A 16,163-nucleotide genomic window follows, 5' to 3' on the forward strand; every position below is an offset into this window, starting at 1 on the left:
CACAAGCCTGTGATTATCACGGAGTTCATAGCAGTAATTTCCTCCAGCGATGTTAAAACGATCAGACTAACATTGTTCTGCTCAGAGGACTGATAAACCCACTCACAGTTCCACATCAGAGTCAGAAGCATTTTTCCCTCCAAGCACAATGGACAACACAGGCAAATAAACATGGTTAATTGGTGCCGCATGCTGACACATTGGAGGACACTTACAACACTGAAGCACAGAAAACTTAAAAGCCTCCTATGCAGTGTGGTGCAGACATGATGTGCCGTTTAAGAGAATGAACTACAAAACCCCAAAACCTTCGGAAGGATCAGTTTGTCAATAAACGGTGCATGAAAAGATGCTTAAAATGAATTTGCATGGCTGTAGTTTTTTTCATTGCTATGGATACCTGCCAACATCCAGGTCAACTCCACTGCAGCAGCAATACATTAGCAGAAAATATTCCAACTACTCACAAACACTATGTGTTGGTGTCAGGCATTGAGTTACTCATTTTGCACCGAAATTATTAGATACATTTTTCAAAAACACAGCACAAAAAAGGGAGTTTCTCCAGATAAACTATTTCCTCCACAAACAGTAAACTAGACAGAGACTTCTAAAGGGACTGGTGGAATAGAATGGAAAAAATGAAAACCACTGAGTAAGTTGTTTTTTCGATGTTTCTGCTTGTTGTGCATCAGAATGTCTGAGTAAATACAGTTTTTTTCCCATTTGGATGAAAATGGGATTGTTAAATGCCCATGAATAAACTGTGCAGCCATGAAATGCATCTCTGTGGATCTGTTATCAGCAGCATGTGGAAAACGAAATACTCTTCATCATCTTTTTTTGCAGTTTGAACAAATGGGTACAACACTGTGGCATTTTTCTATCTTCACTCAAAAACTTGCCATCACTCTCTATCACAGAGACCTGTAAAGTAATTTGAGAGAATATATAAAATCAGGAGCTGAAATAGAAATAGACCAGATAGTTGGGAGTAAAAAATGTGGCTACACTGAGAAAGTAAATTACTCCACTTCATCACAGAAAAAGTCCCGGAATGCACTGAAGGGCCCAGATTGGTGACATATGCATGAGACTCAGTGGGGGTGTTTGTCCTTAAAACAAAAGTTTACAATGATGCCGCAAGGCCCGCCTCTCTTTGTAGATGGATTTACAATCGTCCATCCTCACATAATCTATCCAGCCTGTCATAACGTCCATAATCAACTGATGGGGGCAGTCGATGTCTTGAACAGGATAAGAAGAGTGCACTTTTTTTTTTTTTTTAATACTAAAGCTGCTGGGTACAACGCCTGTTTAGAGCAGAATACATCTTTATTCTGCTGCTTTCTTTCCTCTGACACAGCATCAGAGGTGAAAATAAAGAAACATGGGCCACGGCAGTAAAGCCAGCCATCTGCTTCGTTTGGTAGAGGCTACCAGTTGAATTAGCGTCAGAAAGAATTTATCGGCATTTCTACAGTACCATGAACATTAGCATACATTCTAGCAGTGTGGCAATAGTAATTCTAACCAATTTTAAACTGCATCTGTTCTTCTTTTCATCTTGACTATGTCATTCAATATAGCACAGTCCAGATGCACACAGTGGGATCGTGGTGGAAGATGTCAGAATCTCCTATGTTGCAAGACGGTTCCTAACATAAATTGATACAAAGTTTCCCTCCAAAAACCAAAGTCTTGAGAGTTATCTCCTCTGTGTCTTAAACAGGACAGCAGTTTCCTCTTATTAGACATTCTGGTTACAAATCCACCCACAACTGTCAGAATGCAGCACATTTACTGCACTTTGCACCACAGTGAGCTATTGATAGAGGAAAAACAGATCAAAATTAAACCTGAATGGAGAATATGAAACATTTTGCAGCACAAGACACAAGCTCAATAAAAGAAATTTACATCTACACAGTGATCAACATCAGCAGTGTGATAAGCAATAATGATCGGGTAAAGATACTCTGACCTCGCCTAATGACTAAGGTTGTCAGAAGAGACAAAAACAACCCGTGTATTCATGTTAAGTTAACATGCTTCTTAATCTTTTTTGTCCGAGCACTAACATCATAGTGCCACGTAAACGTGACATCCCGAACCAGTACAGAACACGATGGCTCTCTCCTGATCCCCGTCTGCCACAATTTATAGTCACATACTTGTATTAAAAAGAATATTCACAGTTTGAATTCAAAGGGCCTGTGTATTATTTTTTGCTGAATAATGCAGGCAGCCATAGCCTACATAACATGGAAATGGTATCAGGGATACAACACTGAACTAATTAGCTCCTTAAAGTGAGGCCTGCAGGTAGAGCCTGTGGCCTGAATCAGGCAGAGAAGCGCTTGTCCAACATGTCCTCACATTCTTATTTCCTGTTTCTTAGCTGCTCTGTATTCATCTCTATTTTCTGCCTTGTGAGCTCCCTCAATGTATCTCGCTTGCCTGAGCTCTTTTATAAACCATGGCCTGTTGCTGTTGCACACATGAATGCAAATTAGCTCTCTGAGAAACCAGAGAAGTTTCCAACCTTACTCTATTTGTAATACTGCCATGAATTATACATCTCATAGCAAGCCAATATACTACTACTATACAATATACAGACATGCATCTGTTAAAGAACTAACACAGAGTACCTGTAATGCAGTGTTTTCACATGTGCACTAGCTGCAGGATCAGTGCACGAGAGGGCAGGTCAGAGAGCAAAGTCTCCGGCGTTCACCTGCCCATTGTTATATTACTATACAGTATATTTATTTACAGTAATGCACAAAATACAAAAACATACAAAATGGAAGAGTGTCAAACTTACCCTGTCTTCATTCATATTGCAATTTTAGACCATCTATATTTTGGATGCATTCATCTCACTATACCTCATAATCACTGTAAAAAAACAAACCGGCTGAGATATACAGATATTGTTTTTGCGTTGTCCTCAGCACAAAAGGTCAGCCTTGTATTTTCATACTATAGACCAGACATTAGACTAGTATTCAGTGACCCTGGTTGTCACATTTCTTTAATGTGGTCAAAGCAACTACACCAGAGGTCAATGGATCTGTGGTCTTGGAAGAGGGCTTGCTGGGCCGGCCGCATGTGCCCCACTGGCTAACTAGTTACAGCTCATGATGCCGTCCCAGTTGACAGCGTCGTCGTTGGATGGCAAATGTTTCCTGCTGCTGCTGCTGCTTCACATTAAAAGCATTCGATTTGCAGAACACGGGGTGGACTTTATTGTTATGGGGCTACAGGAAATTAAGTACATTAGTCATTTGTTCACAAAATTGTGAAGTAATATACTTAATCTCTCACATATGTAGAGGTCATGCATGAAGCTTGATATTTTAATAGATGTATACTTTATTCATCCCCAGGGGGAAATTTGTTAATGCAGGTAGTTATGAAATAACTGGCATGTACAGTCCTATTTTTTATGTTTTTTTCAATCCTATAGCAATGAAGAACATATGACATTTTTTAAAATACTCAATTATACTGATATCAATTTTTGGCCTTAGAGACCAAACATAAATATTTGGCCTCTTTCAACTGGCAGCATGATCACGTTTTATGGTGGCGTCAGCCGCTGCTTTGGTGCAACTTTGTGTTGTCCAGCGCAACATGTTAACTTTTGAACTTAATTCTGTGCCACGCATGTGTTATTGTTCTGTTACATTTGTATATCTGTGGGGGTTGTTAATAACAGGGGCCGTCCACTAAAATTGCTATAATGGTGCTCTGGCTCATGGTCAGTGTTGGCAGAGTGAATTAATAGAGTTCTGGATCAAGAGGAGTCACTGCAATTCAGTCCTGTACTGAATGCTAAACAGTGGTATATATCAGGAACAGTGGGTGAGATGTGTAAGAACATTTCAAGTAGCCTTTATGTGCACTTTGTTTCACTTGTTCAAATGGAAATTAAAACTGTGGACAAGTGCTTTCTGTTGGAGACGGAGGACACTAAGAAGATAGAGTGTTTCCTTAGGCGTTCCTGACAGCTTATAGAGCTGGTGGAGAAAAGTGGCGTCAACAGGCCTCTCGGGTGATTGACACATTTTGGCTAGAAGTCAAAGCATTTACAGATTCTGGGGGATATAAGTACTTTAAAGAATCAGCACAGGATGCCATCTGGCCACTCTGTCTCTATCCAATACTGAGAGAGAGGAGTTTAACCCATACCATCCATGATATCTTGTCAGCTCTGGCCTGATCTGTACTATTTACACAGCAGCAGTGTTCAAGCCTTCCTGGCAGTTACTGTGGAAGTGTAATCAATCAACATCTTAGGAAATACAGCTGGTGTTGAGTTCACTGTGAATAGTGCATATGGGGAAGTTCAAAGATTTTCTTTCTAATAGACAATCAACAAAGTGAAGACACTTTGGAAACAAGGGTTGTAGCTGCTATTCGTGATCATATTGCTCTGACTTAGATCTTAAACTACATTTATGTTCCATAGAGGAGGAAGTTTATTTATTTTGATGACAGTCTGGCTTTTCCTATATCACATTTTTAGTTTTTTAGTTAAAAATGTCTAAACAATGTTTGGATAGATTGCCATGACATGTGGTAGAGAGGATAACTGTGGTCATCCCTGAATGCAACCACAGTAAAATCTTTCACCCCAAACCTCCACTAGCACATCGTTTTATACATCGGATTGCCATAAAATTGTCCTTTTCCTCCTCAAGATGAATTGTACCAGTGAATTGATAATTAAAAATTGGTATTTGCACCATCATCGGGTAAACTGAAGTTGTCATTTATGAGACATTCCCGTCAGACTCAGCTGTACTTTGTGTTTAGTTTAACTTAGCACGCTAACCAATACGGTAAACAAGCCTTCCCTAGATGTCAACTTTGTCATTGTGAGCATGTTCCTATGCTGGTGTTAAGCTCAAAGCACCACTGTCCCTCAGTACAGCCTGTAGACAATCTATCTTATTATTGTGCCGTTGACTTCTGTTTCTACTGGATTCCTGAGATTTTCTCATCCGACGTTCATCCACTGTTGCGAAAAGCTTTAATATTATTTTCTACCTATATTTTTTTATTTGTAAACCTTATTATAAACATCTATTTTTCATTTTCTAGGTTATTGTTGCTTGGTTCTTTATTGACTGACATAACTTTACAAACATTTCTATAAGCACAGTATATCTGGTGGCCTTTGTAAATGTTTGAGTCTCTTTACTTCATTAATCAGTGTCTCTATGCAGCATCACTTTCACTTCTTCCCTGACATTTCTGCTCTGAGACAAATTCCAGCACTAATCTGAGCTCTCCTTCACTCTCACAACGTGGCCAGAGGGCAGCGGCAGTTGCCGACTGCGAAATTGGCTCCAGACTAAGTAAATCTGGTGCTAATTACACACAGATTGCTGGTGTAAATTCAATGTATTAAATATAATCTGGTGCTGAATATTTATCAGAGGAATGCTTGAGATGGCACAGTATCTATAGCAACAATCATGTGTAAGCAACAAGTGTCAGGAAAAGGACTTGCAACAATGTGTAAGGAACGCTCCTTTATGTTCTCCAGTTTGACCTTTTGGTTTCTTGGTTTCTTGGTTTCTCCCCCTTCCAATTAAAAAAAGAAATGAGTCAGGATGTGACTTTTTCCATGCGAAAGAAACAATATTTGCATTTCAGCTATCATTTGAATTTATAGTGTTCCAGTAAGCTTGTTTAGTTGTGTGTTTAATCATTAGGGATATTTAGAGGAAAGAAGGGCCTCATTAAACTCTTGTAAAGTCTTGTATCAATACAGTTGGCTTTTATCGATGTAAACATAAAATGGAGGAAACATCTCTCCACTCAACGTTTTGAAGAGGTTAAGTTCATACGGGGCCGTCACATATCCAAACTGGAGACTCTCCAGAATTAGTGAGATTTATGACAATAATTTGGCTGATACAACTGTGGACACATTGGATGTAAATAACAGCTGCAATGATTAATTTACTCCAAAAAGTGACACAATGAGCAGAGAGTGTGCAGAATGACAAGTAGGGTGGTGAATATCTTGAGTCAGATTTCATTATCAATGGAATTACTCTCTCCTCTATTATTAGAAGTGTGATAAAGACCAGCCACGAGGCTGCTGACCTCATCCACTGCACTTTTTAATCAGATGGCTAAATTAATAGTGTGTATAGTGTAACACTGTGTATAGTATGGAGAAGTAAAACACATTTAAAACATAAGCACATGATGATTTTGTTAGAGAGATCCACCACAGAAATGACATAGTTTCATTGACATGAATTTCAAATCTTGTCAAACTATAATAAAGTAGGATTTATTGGCTGAGCCCATGAAGTGCAATAGTTTTACAATAAGGCTACATCCACACATGCCTAAAAAAGGAATATCACATGACTTTTCACATACACTGGACATGCGGGTGCTGGTGTAAACAGGAAGTAGATTGGTTGCTTACTTACAGAAAATAATTATTATAGTACATATTTAGTCTATATAATAAAAGGTCATACTTAAGATCTCGCGCTATAGTTTTATTTTTTAAACGTAGTTACGAGGCTGCAGGTCTTGCTCTATCTCTCTCACACAAACATCAAATTTACTTTAAAAATGAACACTTACAAATCAAAGTTTACTAGATTATGGTTTAATACATTTGGTCTACACACGTCCCTCACCCATCTCCCTTTGGTTTCCTATTATGTGTCCATCGTCCTCCTCAAAGCCAAAAACCGTGACGTCCGCTCCGTAGGGCTTATAATGCCACTGGGCAAATCGCTCCAATTGCAGCTTGCTTCCTCCGTATGTAGGCAGTAGTAGGATTATAAAATGCAGAATTTAACTGCACAACAGCTGCTAGTATAGACAACAAGGTCAGCAACACCTGTAGTCCGTTATCCATGTTGAATTTACCACGGGTAGTCTACTGGTAATCAAGCATGTTGTTTGTTTTCTTCCAGCAGCGTGACAAATCAGGGACTGACACGTCGTGACCCAATCAAGTAACAAACGCGGGTGTGTGTACGTCATCGCTTTCGAAGGTCTACGTGCAACCCTGGAGTCTTCAAACTGACACAGTGTTGGTAGTGTTTATAAACCCCATCGTTTTTTGGTTGTTAAAACCCCAGAATAGTGCGGATGCTAGGAATAAACATAGCAAAAGATATGTGTTTTAAAATGAAAACGTAGTAGTTGGGATCGAGCCCAAGTCCTGGCAAAATTGCAAGCTGCATATAACTATCTTATCACCCAAGTGTTTTTTTGGGTTCAATTGACAACTTCCCCCAGTAGAACAAGATAATCCTCTCCTTCAGCACGGCAGTTTTGTGTGCATGTCGTAAATTTAGAATATCGCACTTGCAACTCTAAGCTACTAATTGTCCCAGTTTCCAGACTGCTCGCTCTCACTATGCTGCAGAAGGATTTATGTCTCTTGGTTGTTTCAAATACAGTCCAACGATTTTTCCGATGAACCAATCCTGTATGAGGGAACTTCTTGGACGAGCATCCAATTTCTTCTTATGCTTTAAGATAAAAAAAATTATGGTGTGGGATTTTCTTAATTCATTTATAATTTGGCTAATAAATCCACAGCATTGCAGAGAGAATTAATTACACTTTTGTGCAAAACACTGTCATAATTCTTTTGCAATATTGTAAAAAACATATTTTCTCCAGGTCCTCTGGCTTCATCCCACACAAATACATGCAGGTTTGGTTAATTAAGTCAACTGTTGACTTTCAAATTGCCTATAGGTGTCAATGTGAGTGTGAATGGTTGTCTGTCTCTATGTGTCAGCAATGTGATTGACTGATAATCTGGGGGTGATCAGGGTGAACATTGCCTCTCGCAAAGTCAGCGGGGATCGGCTCCAGCCCCCCTGCAACCGGGTAGAGACTAAGCGGTTGCAGATGATGGATGGCTGGAGAGAGAGGCCGTCTGAATCAGGTCCAAGCTTCCTGCCACCACAGATCAATAGTTCTACTGACAATTGAATACAGGACACTATACAAAATATTATAGGAAATGATCTGGAAAGCTTGTAATGGCAGAGTACACTACCAATCAGAGATGTGCTGCAATGTGGGTGACTGCACGCTTACTGTACTATAAGTCGGGATTATATAGAAAGCAGTTCTTTGTCTCCTTTTCACTGTAATCACATGTAATTATGAAGTAAAATGAAGCAGTCTCTTGGTCCCTCCTTTGTCATGCTGTTACATGTAATTCAGGTGTAATAACACAGTATAGTTTTCTACAAATCCTCAAAAGGATCGGGGTTTAGATTCTGCATCCGAGCTGCACGACCAGGCCCCCAGTTGGACAGGATTCATTCTACAAGGAATAATTTCAATTAGCGTAACTGTAATAATTAGTGAGCTATTTGTTATTGTTAATCCCCTCCTGAGCAACCGCATAGGTTATTTTTTTTCCCACCTCAACACAGGTATTCATTTCCACAGCCAATTCCCTGTTGTTTTCATGCGCCCTTGAAGGCGGTCCAATAACCTGAGTCCAATCCGCAGAGAAACTCCCCTGGGTTTCGTTTCATTTGCACATGATTTGGGTGTCAATCATTCTGCAGCATTTTCTGACTGCCAAAGAGCGTCTTGTCTGTGAGAAGGAAGACAGGCTGACATTAAAGCTTTGGAGCAGTCACTTTCTAATTCAGCTGCTCGGATGCCATCTCCCAGCTCTACACCCCGGAAACCATTAAGGTGAAGACGAAGTTAAAGTCCTTCAGGGGAGGTAGATCCTGCAAGATGCTATGATGTGTCACCTACTCTATATACGTACTGCATGATAAGCAGGGTTGAAGAGTTATTATTCATATTCATATTTTCAGATACTTATTTTCAGTGATAATTCTGTTCAAGCTTCCATAATGTAGCTAATTAACTGTTTTAAGGGTTTCTATGCAAAAGCCTTTTAAAAGTCCCCTGACACACAAGTCATAGGAACTGATTTGATCTGGGGCTTAAAGATGGGTCCCTCAGCATTTAATTTATAATGACTAAACTATGACTAACCTGTTTAACCCCTATGCTCATAGAACACACGCACGCGCGCCGCACACGCAAACGAAATCCCCAACGCTGAAAAAGACTGAAATCTTTTGAAAAGTAATCACCCGTGCTCCCCTGTAATTCCGTCTGGAAGCGGCTCTACGGATGAAGTTTCAACTCTGTGACAGACAAAGTTAAGCTACAGTAAGTGACAGTGACATTGACTGCAGGCTTACCCTTCCATAAATCCAATAGAGATGAATGTAACAAAAGCAGAGCCATAGCTGAGACAGCAAAGTAAGAAGAAATCCGATGAGGATGTCTCTATACGAAGCATATTGATGTGCTGTAGTTAATATCTGGCAGCTTGCCATGAAAGAGCACTGGCTCTGAAACTAATGCACACCTGTGGGAATAAATCAATGACAGCCGCTCATTTTTTTTGGGAATTGAATTGTAAAATAATAGCATGACAGTTGAATCCCTGGATACATCTCATTAGGCGCTGTCTTCCTTCAAATTTCTTTAAGCAGGATCCTAAATGATTCAGCAAACCTTACAGTTCTTCTGTTTTTGCACAGAGGCACTCAGATGGCTTTGTGTACTCAGTGATTCACTCTTCAGTCTATACCAATTACTTTGATTCAAGCCATTGAACTAACAATATCATGCTTAAACAGAAAAGAACAGCGGATTAAAACTCAGTGAATACTGTGAAGCTGTTAGCTTTGCCGCTCTTCAAGTGAGACATGTTTCACATAAATTAAAGATGTTCTTCCATGAAGCAAATGAAAAAAGCTTCAATAAATCTCTGTAAAAGTCGTGAGCATGTGTGATACAAAAGCCATACAACACAGTTGCTTTGATTTGTGTCCTTTGTTGTTTCTGATAATTAATTTCCCTCCTTTGGCTCTGCTGTGATCTTTGTGTTCCTGCAGTATATCTTGCTGTGCCACTATCCTGATATGGAAGCCATTCATCCCCTGATTAGGTCAGGGGATGAATGCTGAGGTCACTACACCTGAGAGAGCAGCATTGGCAGTGTGGTTTGTGCATGAAAAGAGAGCAATTATGAATTTATGTTATTACTCAGGACAGTCACATTAATAATCATCAATCTGTATTCCAGAGGGAAACACAGAAAGAATAGCGATTAAACAAGTGATGCAATGAAGGATTAATATCTGGAGTTATCCTGAGGAATTAATTATGAAAGAGCGTGCAGCTATTTTCTGAGAATAAAGACAAACTGAGCTTCATAATTGATAACCACGCTAAAAGATTAATTATTTTATTATGATAGAACCCTGTTCTCTGGTGTTTGGCTTCAGGAAAGGCTGCTTGTTTAGGAGACACTTTGGATTTCACTCATGAGTTTAAAATAAAACGCCTCCAGGTGAAGAATTATCTATAACTCTTTTTCTGAGATTAATTTAGGCCAAGAATACAAATCTATGTCGTCTAATTATTTTCCCGTTGTAGCCCAGCTTTTTGATATTATTTGGGCATATTATATGGATGTATTTTCAAATCCAAGCAGAATGTTTTGCTTATTGTTACTTTACTTCTGCATGATCATGCATTTACAAAGTTTGACTCCAAGTTTTCCTCTGGGGAACATTTCTCTGTGCTCATTTTAAATGTGAGTTTAAGAGCTGGTAAGTACGAGCATAATTTTGTGACCTCACGAGTGGAAGCCAATCATAATCCTGGTAAAATGAAGAAAAGCGAGTTTTGATAACAAAAAGCTGGCAGCAAAAAAAAAAAAAAGACCAAAAAGACACCAAAAAGCTTAACTGAGGACCTCCCTGTATGACACGAGGAACACCAGTAAGAAACGCAGACGACCCGACACTAAAACAGGGAAAGCACACTGAGTGAGGACACAAGGACAGCATGGTGATTGGCTCGGCAGACAATCAAAAAGGCGGGAAAACACACAAAGACAGGAAGCAAAACCAGACAAGACACATGAGTAGAATGAACATTCAAAATGATACAGGAAACACACAAAGCTAAAACCCAAAGCTAAAACCCAGGACCATGAAAGACCCAGTATGGAATTTACATAAGTGTGATGTGAAAACTGCAGTAAATGCAGAATGGATTCTTCAGAGAAGTAGAAGACGTCTTGTGAAGTTAAACTGCTGAAATCAATCACATTTGCATATTCTGCATTCTGGAAGTTTTAATGAGGTACAATTACATTTTAAGGAATTTAACAAGGTCATTGACTTTTGTAAGGGCACTTTTTTGTGGAAAATACACAAACACAAGGTATTACTGCATTACAGAGTATTTTCATAAATACTAAATATATGGTGCCACTTTTCCTGTCACCTAAAAGTTAAGTTGGAGCAGTAATAATGCAGTAAATGTTGAGTTACTCTGAGAAATGAATGCATTATGAATCCCACGTATAGACGTATCAAATATTCTCATACAACCTTTGATAAGTCGATGTAGTGCAAATGCATGGGTAATGCAAGGCCTACCTACTGTACACGGTGACACCAACTGTCACGTCAAACACCTTCAGTGTCTGCAAAGGAATATACAGTATGTACCACCTTACTGTGTACATTAACTGTAGCTGCTAGATCTAGCCTGTAGAGCTAATATTATCCTGTTTCTGTATAATGACTCCACCATCCAAGCAGTGTGTGTGGTGTGATTTCACATGTAATACCCTGTTGTGTTCACACATGTCAGGCAAGCAGAAACTCCTCCCAGGAGAAAGCCTAACAATAACCCTCTCTATCAGTGCAAGTAGACAACATCACTTCATATGGGCAAGTCCAACTCTTTATGTACATGGAAAGTGCCATGGAAAATACAGCAGGGCCAACTGCTGTATAGGCAAACCAAGAAAAGCTAAATAATAAAGATTGTCTAAAATTAATATGGACATCAGTTCAAGACCTGGACTTTGCAACATGAAATGAAAGCTGAACCTTGGTGCTGACATGATGTTTTGGTACTTTGGTCTTGGTGTTTCTTCTACATGGGAGCGGAGGGAAGACAATGATGAAAGGCTAAAACATGTCCAGCCATCTTTATTTCTTCAGCCTGTTAGTGTTGCTGCTTTTCATTCATTTTTACTTTGTGAAGTATGTTTTCAGGCTGCACTTAAAAAAAAAAAAAAAAAAAGGACGAAAAAAAAAAATGTACTTTCCTTTTTTTCCCCCATTAAGTCAGCTTTTCAAATCACACTTTGCATCGTGAGCCAAAATATTGCTGAAAGATAAATTGCATTCAGCTTAACTTGTTTGTCTCTTTTTTTTAATCTTCAGAGCAAAAGATAATAAAAAAAAAGATTCAACCGAATCATCTCTCGCAACCTTGCGGCTGTACTTTCAAATCCAACATGAACTTTGATGTGCTCTTTGAGACATAATGCATCATTCCCAAAGGACTTGACTCATTAGATCGTTAAAGGATTGTAATAAATGCTTTCTGTGAGTTTATTTACATGACCATGGGATTCTGAATAAAAGCTGACCGGGCCTATGTCAACTTATATACATCCGCATGTCTTATTCAAAAATACCACTGCAGAGACGGAACGAGGATTCACACAAACACTAATAGCAAGGGGGAGGTAAGCAATGTAAAATATGATAATTTTTCCAGTTTTTCATTCAACCTTTCGGCCCTCTTTAATCAACAGATATGTTCTGGCTTCATTACAAGGCATGTCAAAGCAGTCATGTTAAGAGCCACAACGGTTACTCGGGGTGACATGATAATTATCTATGCTATGGGGTCATTCACAGCCTCTGGCTATGCAACTCCAAAATATGGAGACAGAAAGAGAGCGAGAGAGCAAAAGAAAGAGAGAGACAAAGAGCATTCTACAAGACAAAAATTTGCATTTTATCTGGACTGTGCCGTGGCACCTTAACTTTCACTTTGCTGAAGTGGCTGTGGATGTTTTTCATAAAACGTATATTACATTAGGGATTCGAGGAGATGACAGGGAGGATTTCACAACACAATTAGAATTCATCAGAGAAACTTCAGTCTCTTTTGTTGATGTGTCAGCCAAGATAGAAGTTGTGTTTTGTTGCGAGACTGTAAAATAGTTCTGGCAGGTGTTTCTCTGCCTCCTTTCCTTGACTTCAAGCAATTACTTAAAAGTGCAGCAGACATTCACTTTTGTTGTAGCTTCCCAACTACCGAGGGAATTAAAATACATCATAAGGCCCCGAGCAATCAAATCTGGACAGATGACACAGAAAACAAAATAATGCAGAAAAGTGAGTCTGAGCAGAAGCCCTTTGAGGTAAAAGTTTTAAAAAGAATTGAAGGAAGAAGTTTCAAAGCACCCTGGTTTGTAGTCCTAATCTAAGATGAGGTGAATTTCAAATCAATTATGAACTCAGTGGGATTATTGACAGATACCACCTACAGCATGTGAACAAAATGACTTTTCTTGGGAACTTCCATTAATTTAGCTGAAATGGAACAGTGTGCAGCAGCCCCGCAAAGCCATGTCTGGATCAATGAAAAGGAACCACAGAACAATCCCAATTGATCCCCTCTGCTGAAATACACCAGAAGGCACTGTTATGGTACAGAACGTGTTTGATTAGATTCCACAAATCCTTCACACAACTATGAGAGAGCGACAGAGAGCACGTGTGATAAACATTAATGCACTACTGGCATTTCTGAATTTACTGTGGGAATATAGTATGGAGTGTTATATGTGCTGGGGGTGTTGTGTGTGTGAATACATGGATTTTGTATTTGTAATGAGACTTAATTTGTAGATGGTGACATCCGACGTTTGTGCCATTTAAAAAGGGTGATTAAGACTGGAACTGGTCTTTCAGAGTAGCTCTCCAATACACTAGCGAACATGCAGATCAAAATGCACAACTTTCAATAATGATACCATGTTATCACTGACTATCATACCGTATCGTTCATGGTTCCAAAGACCAGCCATAGCCACACTTAAGCACACCTGTGTTTACATTATACCATGATCTACGGCCCTTAACATTTTTTGTTTCTAAATTTGATCGCTTGTCTGACATAAATCCAAATTACCGTTTGTTGTATTTAGAAAACAGAGAACGGTCGTGCCACTTCCTAATATCGTGGTTTCTGTGTTTGTCAGTTTCCAACTTGGCACGGCTACTTCTTCAGCTTTTGACTATAAAAGAATCCAAATGAGCCCAATTCCAAAAAAAAACAACACATCACAGGTGAGGCCAACAGCCTGAAGCCAATGCAGGCCTGTTCTGATACAGTCTGATATAGCAACCACTGGAGCGAATCCAGCCTGTGTTGTGTATCCTGTGACAGCCGCTGAGCACAGATAAAAGATGTGTGTGGTCAAACATGCAGACTTTGATCTGATGCTCCTGTCTCTATGAACAAGCGTCCAGCCATCCAAACAGCCGCATGCTGTGTATGGAAGCGTGGAGAGATCAATGATAATAAAGCTCTCTGCATGAGCCATTTTATATTTAATAAAGATCCCCCGATGAAGATTTTGGTCATTTTTTCCCATTGTTGTCAATCGTGTAGTTCGAGATACAATGGGGATGCACGTCATTTTACTGAGTGACACTTGTAGCCTGGACCGCGGGATGGGGGGAATCAATAAATGAGGAAGAACAGCAGAGAGGGCTGTTTAAGATCCGGATCACATAGTCAGGTGATATTGTAAACCCATAGACTCAGAAAGGCCATTCAGAGGCTATCCTCATCCTCAAACCAAAACCAAGATAATTACAAAGCTGTATTTTAATTGCAGGTGATACATTACCTCTAGTCTCGAGACATTTTCTTAATCTCTTCTCTAATTAGCTAACTTACTGCTTTTAATAGAGAAAACTTTTTTTTTAATTTGAATTAAAAGCCATTGTAGGCTGTGTCAGAGGCCAGTCACTGATGTTGCAGTTCCCTGGGATTACTGATGAGGGTTGATAGAATTAACAGATTACCTCCAACCACGTGTCTGTGTCTGTATATGAGTGCGCATGCAAATGTACTTTGCCTCAGGCGTGTTTCATTATATGTGCGTGAAGACGTGACTGTGTTTACCCATAAAAAAATCATCAAAACCCAACATCAGGTACCATAAAGCACACGTCTCCTTGTTATTGAAGATACTGTGGAGACACGATGGTGAGAAGAAGTAAATTCTAGTGAACACTGTGAATCATCTCAGTGGTTTATTGCCACTTCATGCTGATTGAAATGCCAAAAGGATAACTCTCAATGCCACATGTTGAGAGGAAGAAAATCCCTTCCTTTCTGAGAGATAGTCACCACGAGCATCAGTTACCACTATCTATTCAAATTCATTCTTATATTGAAAAATATAAAGAAGTCTTTTTATTACGTATGTCCATGTTATCCTTAGCACCATAATAACCTCCTTAAATTATGGGTGTGACTCCTGTTTATTCCTTGCCTGCCTTCTCAAACTGTTTTTTTTGTTTGTTTCAATTTATCAAAAACACCAAAACGACGTAAAAGACCGATAAATGTTTCAGTGTTGGAATCATAGTTTCCTGATTGGAATAGGCTTGATTCATTACAATCATGGATCAAATGGCAGATGTACATTTCACCAGCCAAAACCATTTTAATGAAATGTACAATATTTTAATTTGAATGAAAATGCACAGGTATTCTCTATTTTCTTTTATAAAAAATACAAATGTTCTTACAGTTACATACATGACAGCAATAACTTAAAGGCCACTCTTTAAAAGAATGGCGACTACATTTCATAATTTGCTAGCTTAATGTGGTAGCAAATATGAAGGAGAGGTTGGTTGCCTTTCATTTTTAAATAGTTTTAAATAGACTTTTAAATAGACAGTAATGCAAACACTTTTAGCTGAACAAATTTGCAACAAAACACAGCAATATAATAGGAAATCACTGCAGACAAAATGTGGACATTCATGCAAAAGCTTTCTAGAGTGTTTGGTTGGCATACCCAACAAAGCAAATAAGGCATTCCAGTCGGATCAGCAGCAAAGAAAAAAGTCTAAAAAAAATGTATATGAGTTTTTCCAGTAAGGTATCAAGTCATTGGTGTCCATGCTCAGTTCATCCAAGAATCCAGAGCCACAAATTAGAAAAGTTCAAGTAGTGGCAAGTAAAGATACCATCGTCCATTT

The sequence above is a fragment of the Pholis gunnellus genome, assembly GCF_910591455.1.
Source record: "Pholis gunnellus genome assembly, chromosome: 20".
Classification (NCBI taxonomy): domain Eukaryota; kingdom Metazoa; phylum Chordata; class Actinopteri; order Perciformes; family Pholidae; genus Pholis; species Pholis gunnellus.